The sequence below is a fragment of the Pocillopora damicornis genome, chromosome 10 (assembly GCF_964200805.1).
Source record: "Pocillopora damicornis chromosome 10, jaPocDami1.2, whole genome shotgun sequence".
NCBI classification, from domain to species: Eukaryota; Metazoa; Cnidaria; class Anthozoa; order Scleractinia; family Pocilloporidae; genus Pocillopora; species Pocillopora damicornis.
Window position 1 is genome coordinate 6555582 of NC_142679.1, and position 13018 is coordinate 6568599.

Genomic DNA, 13018 nt, shown 5'->3' on the forward strand with positions numbered 1-13018 from the left:
CACAGTATAACGAAGCGAAGTTGAAGTGATCAGAATTAAAACAACTACAAACAAAGCTTGCCAATAACAAAACTCAAAATCCTTCTTAAAATGAAATGACATTTACGGTGGAAATGAGATTTCGCCATGGTTTCGTTTCCTGTTTAAACAGTTAGATACAGCCAGGCTATGAATCTTCATTTCCAGCCTTAAGCGGCAGAGATAATTTATATTATTTTTAACAACCCAGTTAGTAGCTCTACAAATACAAAAGTGATAAAGTTATACGATTTCGTGTGTTTGAATGAACCATTAAACCATTGTACAGCTTTGAGAAGAACGTCTCACTGATTTGGGTCTAAAATGTAAAGGCGTTCGAGCTCACTCCTCTTTGAACATCGAAACACTCTTGAGCAGACGAAATGTCATAGCCTAGCATTCTGTTCCATGTTCATTCCCCGTAGAGCTCAAACAATTTATCCCAGTCACTCTTTAAGTCATTGAAATCCTGGATCCGGAACTCACCAGAATGTCTAAATATTTTGTCCATCATTTTCTCAATAACTTCTTGCATCTTTTGCAATAAGTCGTCGCAAATATCTAAGTTTTTCAGAGAGCGAGCCTTAATCTTTAACTTCTTTAAGATAGAATCACTCGTCTTGCATTCATCTGGACTGAAGTAAGAAATTTCCTCCAAGTTAAGCGCCCAGTGAACTTTTTTAAGGTTAGAAAAGTTTGAGCGGTCGCTCAGAATTGTAGGGTCGCAGTACAGCTCGTCATTTTGAACACTGCAGTTTGTCCGTGGATTTTCCACCTCCGCCATGTCGTCAGCATGCAATGGAAATCGCAATCTAAAATGGTTTCAATCTTCATTGAGAGAGTTAAATATAGTGCTGTCTGGCTGTTTAATTTGAGCGGAAAACGTGGCGATGCTAGAGTTGTGTATCCGTCAACGTGAATTTTCTGAGACAGCTGTAGATATTGACTGACGCATGTAAAACTCTCAGGAGGGAAATTATGACAATACATGACTTTTTTTAAATCGGATTTTCACTGATTTTAGTTTTCCTGTTTTTGAAATTCTGATGTTTTTGTTATTATTGTGACGAAAACTCGACCGATAGAGTCACGTTTTTTGAGTCACTTTACTTGAAACACCGTGTGTAGGGCGCTATACGCTGACCCTGGGATTGCGAATAAAATTCACGTGAACCAACGAATTATTTATTTAACACCTTTAAATCAACCACCACAGGCTAAAACCATCGACTTCTTACTTTAATGACTGACAGAAGGCACACCAACAGCTTCTCGTGGTCTTCGAGACAACAGCATCGTTTATTTTGGATTTAATTTACAATTTTATGACATCATGCTATTGTTAAATTCGTTATCTCGCCGTCGTGAAACAAAGCAAACGACGCAGTAGTTGACATGCCGAAAAAAGAGCTTGTTTGCTGGGTCGGAACCAAATTTTTGCGAATTTGAGTTTTCTGAAGTTAAGATCAATCCAAGAGGCACCACTCAACCGGAACATGAAAGTAAAGTCACCACTAACAATTGACGTTTTCCTACTGTTATTTTCATCAGGATAATTTAACTAATAATCGTGTACCCTAAGCTCTGCCGTGACTAATACGATCCTTTGAAAATAGAACACGTAACTATTTATGAAAGGCGATTAAATGTTTCCCTCTAAGATATGACAGAAATACATAAAGTGAAAGACATGGTGTTTAGCATAAAGAGAGATTTATTGAGCACTTTGCACGAAACCATATATATCATTATGCGACTTGCAAGTAAGCATGAGACCATAAACAAGAGTGGGATGAAACACAAAACACTGATCGGAATATCAATTTTGAAGAATGTGGGATTCATCAAGACGCAGTTGGAAATAAAAACAAATAAACGTAACGACACCCCCGAGACTTTCGTTAATTTTTATCTATTACGTCGTCCACTTTAAAAAATGTACCTATCTTTTTATTTGCGCCACACAGCCGTGACGCATCCTTTGGTCTAAAATTGATAAATTATTTACCGTGTGAAAGTACAAAATGCAGCAGATGTAAGCCTCGTGATATTTCTCAGTGTACCCGTACAAATTTTATTTTTTCGAAATGTTTCGATTCAATTTATTGAGTTCGACGCTCGTTCGTTCGTTCGTCAATCAAAGTTAAAAAAATTTAATCATAAAAATTAGAATTTCCTCGATTGTGATTGGTTTAAAAGATCCTATATTCTCCCAATTCACTTGATAAGTTGCTATCGGGCAGTTAAATAAGCCTATCACATTCAAAGTTATAGTTTAAATCAACCAATCACATTCAAAGCGATCCAATACATTTGGATTGTAATCAATTTCAGAGCGACATTCTCTTGATGCAAATTTATCCTTTCTTTCATGACTTTGCTATTATTCCTTTCTTTCTCGCAAATTGTAATTTTTATGATTAATCGGTAATAAGACTTTGTGTCGTTCAATTCGGTCTGTGATCATACTTGTGATAAACAAATCGGACTCCCGCTACGCAGCCGGTCGTCCGGTTTTTGTTACCAATCGTCTGATTACAGGCCGAATTAAACTCCACTCAGTCCTATTACCATTACTGAGCGCAACTATGTTGCAAGATTTCAATTCTAAAAATGATACGATCACCGCGGTATCGAAATTTCTTGGATTTTTGCATTTATGTTAGCGCGACGCCGACACGATTTTCAAATCAATGCATCTGTTGTTATGAAAATTCGAAGACGAAACTTAACGTCTATGGTCAATTTAGAAAGTTTATTCCTATAGGGAATATATGATTTTATACAGCTTGCTTTTCATAATAAAGTTTTTGGCTACAAATTGTGCAGAAAAAGAGCTAGAATTGTCGTTTAAAAACAGATATAAGGGGATGACATTTCGCGATTGTTTCCGTATTTTTGGAACAGTGAATCGATCATCAGTCGCTCCTGCTCTTACATAGAAAATTGCTTTCAAAATTTAGCCATGAATTAGAATCAGTTTCACATCCAATGATAATTTTCGGTAGTCCAACGGTTTTAAATATTTGATCTATTGTCCTTTACAGATCAAACAAGGCTATTTTTAAAATTTCTGAGTGATAGAGGGTTCATAAAACTTTACTTTGCATTTTTTCCACGAAATGAAATAACAGACTAATTTAAGTTGATTAAAAGTATGAAAAAAAAATGAATTATCGACAATCTACAGTACATTTCAACTGATTTCATTTTAACGTTACAAGATCTGGCGTTTTCCTTTAATTAGTCATTTTCTTGAAATCGAATGAGGGATTTCGATTTTCAAACATTTATCCGAGGATCTGAGGTTCGATTCCTTATGGTGACTCAGAATTTTTCCCTGTCCCACGCTCCTGACAAGACGGAAAAAAAAAACATATTTCTCTATATATCACCTAATCAACTGGACGATCTTTTGATGTTAACTGATAATTTCATTATTTGTCTCAATTTTTGGCTGCGCATCGGAGAGTTTTGTTTCAGAGAGGAATTTTTTTTTAGGTTTTGTCAACACTACGTCAGAGTTTATTTGAAAACGCGACTTTGATTTCCCGGCCTGGTCGTCTTATTATAAGCCATCAATATCATCCGTTTATGTTGACCACCAAACACGGCGTAGCTTTTTTTATAAAAAAAGAAAACGCTACCCATAACGGATAATCATAGAGACGCCAGGGTTGCTTTTCAGCGTGGACGGAACAAATTGTGTTCGTAGATGGAAACTTTCAGACCGAAAGCGCAGCTCAGTTAGTCTGAATAGATAAGGTGAAGTGTAAGCGGATAATGTGTGGGACTGAACATAAGGAGACACGTGAGCCTGCACTGATAAAACAATAGAGTTTATCATATAAACTTCGTTGCAATATAAGGATTTCCAACCCTGAGAAAAAACACAGGTGAAAAGAACACAGGTGAAAAAATCTGATAATTTTTGCACGTGTTTGATATCACCAATCATCTGCTGACATGTTACTCGCTTTTCGCGCCACCCTGTCAGGTTGATGAATGAATGGCAAAGGCTTCAATATTCTCAAGCCTTGAAATTTTCTGGGACTATGGCTGCTGAAATATTTAGAAATTCTTAGACGGACAGAGACGTTTAAAATTTCCTAGAAGGTGAAGAAAACCAAAATACGAAAAGAAAAACCGGAAGTTACGTCTCCAGTGGCTTTGGTACCAGTGGCGTTTCTCGCGGCTGAGAGCGAAATTTTTTTCGCGTTTTTGGACGCGTACCTGACAAGATTTCTTCTGTCGATGAGGAAAAAGTCATCAACTGAGAATTTTGTAAATTTAGAGTCATACCCATTGTTTGTTTTGCAATGATTCGACACATTTTTAGCTCATTCGTGCTGAAAGCAAATTGTGCGCACATATGCATGCGGTGAAGCAGATGTTGACAAAAGTTGTTGACCGTAGACGGAAGTAGTCTCGCATGCTACCCCTCCCCACTTGGTGAAAGTCAAAATTAATTTCGATGAAGCTCAGAAACTCACGTTGAAGCAATAAATTGTCTCTATACTTTTAAAAAAATAATTACCTCAAATCACATTTCCAAACTTTAAAAAATGCAACTTGAATCGAGACGCCGAAATGTTTACACCTAGGGGACCCGTGGCGGGTTCATTTCAACACACGCTGTGACCACGCGGAAGAGTTGCGTATGTCTTCAGCTGGTATTAAGTAATCATTGCTCTATCATTATGCTTTTCCTCGGGAGCTCTTCAAAATACAGTCCACACATCAATTATAGCGGCCAAGATGGTCTGACTGAATTTTTTTTCGAGCTCCAATATTTCGGTCCGGACTTGAGGCTCGCTCCAACAAAAACCAGTCAATACAAAATGCAGACTGCAGATTGCAGACCGGGTAAAAAATGCAGACTGCAGACCGCAGGCTTGGTACAAAATACAGACTGACAGTTTAAAGTGTTTTTTTGTCTGATTCGTGATGAAATCATCTTACAACTCACCGAGCGTCACGCAATTACTTTCCGCGATCATCTTTCACGATTATTTGCACTATTGTGGAATAATCCTTGCCGTTTCTTGATCATAATCGTTCTTAATATAATTTCAAGCCCTCGTATAGTCTTCTCACTTTGCACGCGAGTTGTTTGGTGTGATATCTGTGCAGAATTTACCAACCTAGCCACAGCAGGCGGCCCCAAGCTCCAGCTGTGAGATGATCATCTTACGAAAGAACAGTCATGGCGAAATTATGAGTTTGTATGGGAATATTTACTACCGCTCTAAGGAAAAAAAAAGTAAAATTCTCACAAAAAATACCTCACCTTACTTCCACGTGCAGTGCGTTGCTTTTTATCTGACCGCTTACTACGTTGAAAGGAACCCATTTTAGCAAGGGCTTTTCTTATGTACGTATTAAACCTCGAAATAGGTAACCCGCGCGCCAAAATGGGTATCTTTCATCGAAGTAAGCGGTCAGATAACAAGCAATGCTCAGTGGAAGTAAAGTGAGGTATTTTTTGTGAGAATTTGACTTATTTTTTTATTCCTTAGAGCGGTCGTAAATATTCCAATACAAACTCTTATAAGTAGATGTAGATGTAAATGAGAAGTCATTATTGGATACTTAACACGTACAACATTCGAGATTCAATTGACAGCTTTGCACGTGGTCCGTACGTTTCATCTTTTAACTGATACGTGTTCATTTTGTTGACAAAAATGCGGACCGAGACCAAACTGTTCCTTCGTTAACTCCGCCCACGCTCCTTTAAATCGTGACGATGGCGGTTTGCTTCCTGACGCCTATTTACACCTCATCAGAAAAAAGAGGCCGCTAATTAGTGATCATATAAAAGGACCTCTTGTTGCAGCGTTTAGATCACCCCTGATGAAGGCTTATACTATTTTGCGAAACGAAACGAAACGAAACGAAATCAGGTGAGATAGAACAAAACTAAAGGAATAATGCAGATATAATTTCTAACAAGGTAAAGAAAACTTTCACAAGGAATTTGGAGTAATCGTTCATTAACAAGAAGGATTTTTATTCATTTCGCAAAATAGTAATTTTAGGAGCGTTACTATTTTGCGAAATGGAATTTTTCACCCTGCGGTGACAACGTGACCTCTTTCATGTCGCGAAAATACATTTAAACATTCCAAATTAATAAATCAACGAAGATTTTGGCCTCCTCTTATTTCTTAAACCGTATTAAAATGTATTTCGCAAAATAGTAATTTTAGGAGAGTTACTATTTTGCGAAATGGACAATTTTTACCCAGCGGTGACTAACGTAACCTCTTTTATGTCAAAAAAAATACATTTAAACATTAAAAATTAGTATATCAACGAAGATTTTGGCCTCTTCTTATTTCTTAAACCGTATTAAAATGTATTTCGCAAAATAGTAATTTTAGGAGAGTTACTATTTTGCGAAATGGACTATTTTAACCCTGTGGTGACAACGTGACCTCTTTCACGTCACGAAAATACATTTAAACATTACAAATTAGTATATCACCGAACATTTTGGCCTCCTCTCATTTCTTAAACCGTATTAAAATATATTTCGCAAAATAGTAATTTTAGGAGAGTTGCTATTTTGCGTGACCTCTTTCATGTCACGAAAATACATTTAAACATTACAGTATAGTATATTCTCAAAGATCTTGGTCACCTCCTCTTTAATGTAGTAATTTCTAAACTAATTGAATGTAGTAATTCCGAAAAATGTTTATTTTGCGAAATGGATTATTTACACTCGGCGGGCGGGAACTCGAGAATGAGAGCGAAGGGATTGTTGCAGATTCCCTTGAACTTCACAATGTTTGGATGTTTCAACTCTTGAATGATTCTTGCTTCCTTTACAAACGTTTTCTTATCCAATATGTCCTCGCCGAGCAATTTCTTAACGACGACTTTCTCCGCAGCGGCCGATTCCCCACCCGCATCAGGAACAGTCTGCCAGTTAGCAGTGAACACAGCACCATAAGCGCCCTTACCAATGATTTCCTTGTTTGTCAAACACTTGAAATCATGAACTGGAAGACCTGAACAGTCGATGGTCTTGGGCTTAAGAACAGGAAATTTAAAAGCCATAATCTTGCCTGATTTAGCAGCACACAAAGCGAGCACAAAGCAAACTTCTTGCAGCACGTGGAACTTGCGCAAATGCGAAACACGATCTCTTGCTCGTAAGGAAGAGGTGTGCGACGGGGGTGTAATCAGAAGCGCGTAACTTTTCCATGTATATTATTTTTATTAAAAATTTTGAAGCAAAGTAACTGTATTACTTGTGATTATAGAACTGCTGGACGACTATTTCGGCATGGATATGCTTCTGTTCTCTATACGAGACGGAGAGTCTAAACGTGTTTAGCCGCCACTGGAAAACTGTCATGTTGGTTTTGCACCGAAACAGTGCACACCCTTCAAAACGCACGAAATGGAGTCTTTCAAATCTCTCAGGAGAACATGCCAACTTCCCCCTAGAATAGCTCCGTCGCTAGTAAAAACAGCTTTTACCTCTTACTTTCCGCTCCCCCCCCCCATGTCATTAATTGGACACAACCTCGGTTTGGGCCTTCAGCGGGGCTCTCTTGACTTGGTTTCGGCGTCACGCAATACGGTACTACACAGTTGTCGATTTTGATTAAATGAACCTGTTAGCCCAAACCTCTTGTTGCATGTTTATTGAGATGACGTTATTAATTGGCTCTTACTTAATCATTTGAAGCTGAGGAAAGGAAAACACCGCCTTGTTGCTTGGCAGTGAAGAAGTACAGACCACAGCTAATTAAAACACTTACGTACAAGGAAAGGTGAGACCTGTAAACCCCATCTGTCACGAGTCAGTTTTCTCAGGCGGCATTTAAATCATCTATGGTCCATTTTGCAAAACAGTAATTCTTCCAAAATTACTGCCTCACGAAATAAACTTAGAAGACGTTTATATAGGTGAAGATAGCTTAGACCTTTTGAGATTTGATAGTGCTTTAAATTGAAACTTACCGAAAACCTATTGTATGACACGAGAATAACAACATCGTTACCGCTGAGTGAAAATAGCTTAGCTATTCCGCAAAACAGTAATTTTTCTGACATTACTACTTTGAGAAATTAATTATATCTGGATAGAGAAAGAGGAGGTGACCGAACCCTTCGAGAATATACTATAATGAAATGTTTAAGCGTATTTTTGTGACCCGAAAAGAAAGTTATTGAGGGGTAAAAATAGTCCATTTCGCAAAATAGTAACTCTCCTAAAATTACTATTTTGCGAAATTAATTTTGAAACGGTTTAAGAAATAAGAGGCGGCCAAGATGTTCGGGGATATACTAATTTGCAATGTTTAAATGTATTTTTGTGACATGAAAGAGGTCACGTTGTCACCGCAGGGGTAAAAATAGTCCATTTCGCAAAATAGCAACTCTCCTAAAATTACTATTTTGCGAAATAGATTTTGATACGGTTTAAGAAATAACAGGAGGCCAAAATGTTCGGTGATATACTAATTTGTAATGTTTAAATGTATTTTTGTGACATGAAAGAGGTCACTTTGTCACCGCAGGGTGAAAATAGTCCATTTCGCAAAATAGTAACTCTCCTAAAATTACTATGTTGCGAAATACATTTTAATACGGTTTAAGAAATAAGAGGAGGCCAAAATGTTCGTTGATATACTAATTTGTAATGTTTAAATGTATTTTGTGACGTGAAAGAGGTCACGTTGTCACCGCGGGGTGAAAATAGTCCATTTCGCAAAATAGTAACTCTCCTAAAATTACTATTTTGCGAAATACATTTTAATACGGTTTAAGAAATAAGAGGAGGCCAAAATCTTCGTTGATATACTAATTTGTAATGTTTAGATATATTCTCGTGGCATGAAAGAGGTCACGTTGTCACCGCAGGGGTGAAAATGGTCCATTTCGCAAAATAGTAACTCTCCTAAAATTACTATTTTGCGAAATATATTTTAATACGGTTTAAGAAATAAGAGGAGGCCAAAATCTTCGTTGATATACTAATTTGTAATGTTTAAATGTATTTTCGCGACATGAAAGAGGTCACGTTGTCACCGCAGGGTGAAAATAGTCCATTTCGCAAAATAGTAACTCTCCTAAAATTACTATTTTGCGAAATGAATAAAAATCCTTCTTGTTAATGAACGATTACTCCAAAATCATTGTGAAAGTTATCTTAACCTTATTAGAAAATATATCTGCATTATTCCTTTTGTTTTATTTCATCTGACCCGATTTCGTTTCGTTTCGTTTCGTTTCTTTTCGTTTCGCAAAATAGTATAAGCCCCTGATGAAGGCACTAGACAGGAGTGTCGAAACGTTGGGTCTATGAAATGTAACTTCTTTAGTTACATTCATTAAATCTGCAAACCAGAGTAGCATCAAACTATGTCTGTTCCTTCGACTTGATATTTTTTCAACGTTCAGGGGTGTACACACACTGATTTTCACGTATGTGCCTTACATTGCCATTTGCGCACTTGAGGAACCGGCGAATTTCTATAGGGAAAAGCGAAGCGTTGCTTTCGTGATTGGCCATTTGTTTACTTTTCTGGTGGTTTTATTTCTCATCTGTTTGGCGACTACGCAAATATTGTATGTGAAAATCAGACTGTATGAGTTAGGGCCTTTGCCAGCTACAGATCACGTGCTTGGATACCGGGTAGCAACGCAAAACTGGAGAGCAAGCGCTCCAATACGGAATAGGAAATTCACAAGAGGTCACGCATGTGTGCTCGTAAACAATACTTTATGCGGATAAAAGCTTGTACTGGTATTTCCGTTTCTACATTGCTAGTAAGGTTTAGTGTAGAAGTTTTGGTTTAGTACGATTTTAAAGTTAAAATAGGCTTGTTTGTAGCTACATCGCGAATACACTGGTAACGCCAACCCGTTCGATGGCTGATGTAGAGTATCGAAAACATACAAAAGTACCTGAACCAATTTTTGTAATATCACTGTGGGATTACTGAATAATGTAAAAGTACTTGAATCAAGTAACATGACTGCACCAGGAAGTGGATCGATGAATAAAGACAGAATATAGAAAACAATTCAAGACTGAGTTTGTCCATCTAAATGAATACACAACTGCTGACAAATATGGCGACTACAAGGTAAGTACTTTCAAAGTTATCTTCCTTCTTTCTTGTCTGTAACATCTGGACTTCTCAAGGCTCAAGAAGAAAATTCTACATCATAAACGACACTTGCAAGGGATTTAACGGCATTTCAAGGTCGATTATAACATAGCTAGTAAATTTATCTCATCAAATTCAATTGTGCGAGCGTGCTTCATATTCCTATTGTGCACGCTCATGACGTCAGCAAACATACCCCTCGAGAAAAAAATTTCCCATCAATAAATATCTCCACTAATTAACAGAGCACGAAAGATGCGTAAGAGTTGCTCGAGGCTACGCCTCGAGCAACTCAAGCTTCTTAAGTGCTCTCTAAACTTCCCAAGTGCTTCATACCTCGATGAACACACGCTGACGTATGAACCAATTGTTAATTAGTGGAGATATTTGTCGAGTGATTGCGTGCGCAAACGTTGTTTCGTCCTTAGTTTACATCACTAAAGAAATTTGTAAGACTAATATTATTTCTTTCAACCGTAAAATTAGTTGAAGACGAGACTCAAGATCTATCGGTTTTCCCTACACTGACCTTTGATGATGTCGGGCAGTATGCGAAAGAGGAGTCTGGTTGCAGTAGTGCGTCGAAAGCCTATAAATATATGGCAGAACCAGGTTATCTGCACGACATTAAAGGTAATATTAATTGATTAAATTATTTTCTTTTGCATCAAGAGCAGTGGTAGTATTATTTTACACTCCTTTATTTATTATTAGTGGTACAGTGAGTTCGAAGTGCTTTCGATCAGTGAGAAAGAGCGAGCCACCCCACATCTTAGAGGTGTCTTCCAAGACAACTGATGGGTCCTTGTTTAGAAGATGTTCTTGCATAGCTGGAGCAGGTGGATACTGCCATCATGTGATAGGACTTCTGTATTACCTTGCACTTCTGAAGCAACTACGGCATCGTACTCTGCCAAACGAACTGACTTGCACCAGTATGAAACAGTGCTGGAGTATTCCAGGAGGAAAGAAAATTGAGCAGAAAGAAGTACAAAATGTGCTAGTTCAAAAACCTCAGTTGGGTGCTTCATACAACAAATTCATCAAAAGTAATCTGTATTGCATGTCCCTCTAAATTGTACGGAACACTAACGAAAGAACACTTCGATGATCCTCAACCTCGCCCACTCTTTGCAAACCTTGTTCTTCCTCAGCAACAACTGCCCAGTATCCCGTTTATTGCAAGCAAGTTTGGAAATGACCCTGGAGGATGTTTGCTTTCTTATCAACGAAAAATGTCCTCATATTATGTCATCAATGATTTCACATGTTGCCACGGGAAAGTGCTGAGCAAAGGTTTAGCAATAATGTGTAAGTTTGCTTGAACAATCAGCAACAAGTCATCTTTGATTCCTTAGCTGTGCATGACCACTGAAGTGTCACTCAAAGAGTAGGAACAAACAGTTACATAGAGCTTAAGTAACACATGGCATCTTCTCAGAAAGAAAGGTATCTCTGCAAGTAAGGTTGGGGTTGTTGCCTGTTGTGTAGCCAGTTTCGATTCTCTGATAACCCAGCTAAACCCCAGCAGATATGTACAAACAGCACACATGAGAAGGGAGGTGGAACTTGAACCTCATGCAGCTTACGGTTTATGCCAATACAGCAAAGGGAGGGAGAGTCCCAAGTGCCCATGGTTAGGATGCAGCCCAGAAAGGAAAGTGTACGACTTAGATGTGGTAGACATCATGGTCAAAACCCCCTTGGTTTTCTGGAAATTAAAGTTGTAAAAGAAGGCAAGACATCATTCGATAATGTTAGGTATCTTACCAGGGATAATGCCACAAACCAGTATTTGTGAAAGAAAACCGACTGATAATTTACTATTATCAAGTTCAGTGTCAGCTGGGCCTCACTGGACTAGATTGGTGTGATTTCTTTAGTTACATAGATGATAACTTGTTTTTTTGCACAAGAATTCTTTTTGATTAAATATTTTTTCAGGAAGCTAAAGACAAGGTGGACAATTTTCTCCTTAGTCATTACTTACATTGATACACTGACTGTTCTTCAACACACACTATGGTTAACTGCCCACCTACCCTCCCTTAACCCAACGACAATCAATTGATAACAATTTAGGGTTAATGTTGGGTTGGGGAAGGCAGTTGCCCAGATACTGATATTGATCCAACTTTTCAATGTAAGTTCTACAGAGGATATACAATATTAGAATATAATATTTCCTGCATATCACAATTATGATTTGCAAAGTCGATTCAGCTTTTGCATTAAAACTGGTAAATTGAAAGCTTACATTCTAGCAATAAACCAAGGTGACTTGGTAGAATGACACACATAGGTATGTTGAATTTAGTGTCAGTATTGTTACACTTTGAACAATTATATGAAATGGGCAGTCAGAGACCTCTACGAAGTTTCATGTAATTTTCTTTTTAACATTTTTCACTGCTTTTTTAAAACTACAACATATGTTAATTAAGCTTATAAATTTTGCTTGTCACTATCACCTTGAAAATTTGTAAGATGACAGGCTACAGAAAATAATTGATTTACTGAACCTAAAGTAGATAAAGGAACATCTGAATGGAAAAAGTGATATTCTTTGACCTCTCTGATAGCCCATTCAACATGTATTCTAAGGCTGGCAATAGTCTTTGCCCTTAACTTTCAAGAAAGGGAGGAATATTTAATTGTACATTGTACTCTCTTAGTAAATCACTGATGTCCAATCCTTTTTCAGCCACCGAGTCTCTAGCTTCTAAAAGGTCTAGAATCCCACTACACCTTGTGATTTCCTCATCACTAATACCTATTGTATACAAATTGAAAACAAAACAAATGGCTCATTGGGAGTGATTCCAATCAACCCTTCAAGGGTTGCATTACTCTTATAAGTTGAG

General features: G+C 37.7%; 1 pseudogene; it reads left to right on the forward strand.

The window, feature by feature from the left end:
- Positions 1-10866: 10866 nt before the first annotated feature.
- LOC113670313 (uncharacterized) lies at positions 10867-12283 on the forward strand (annotated as a pseudogene).
- The last annotated feature ends 735 nt before the right edge of the window (positions 12284-13018 follow it).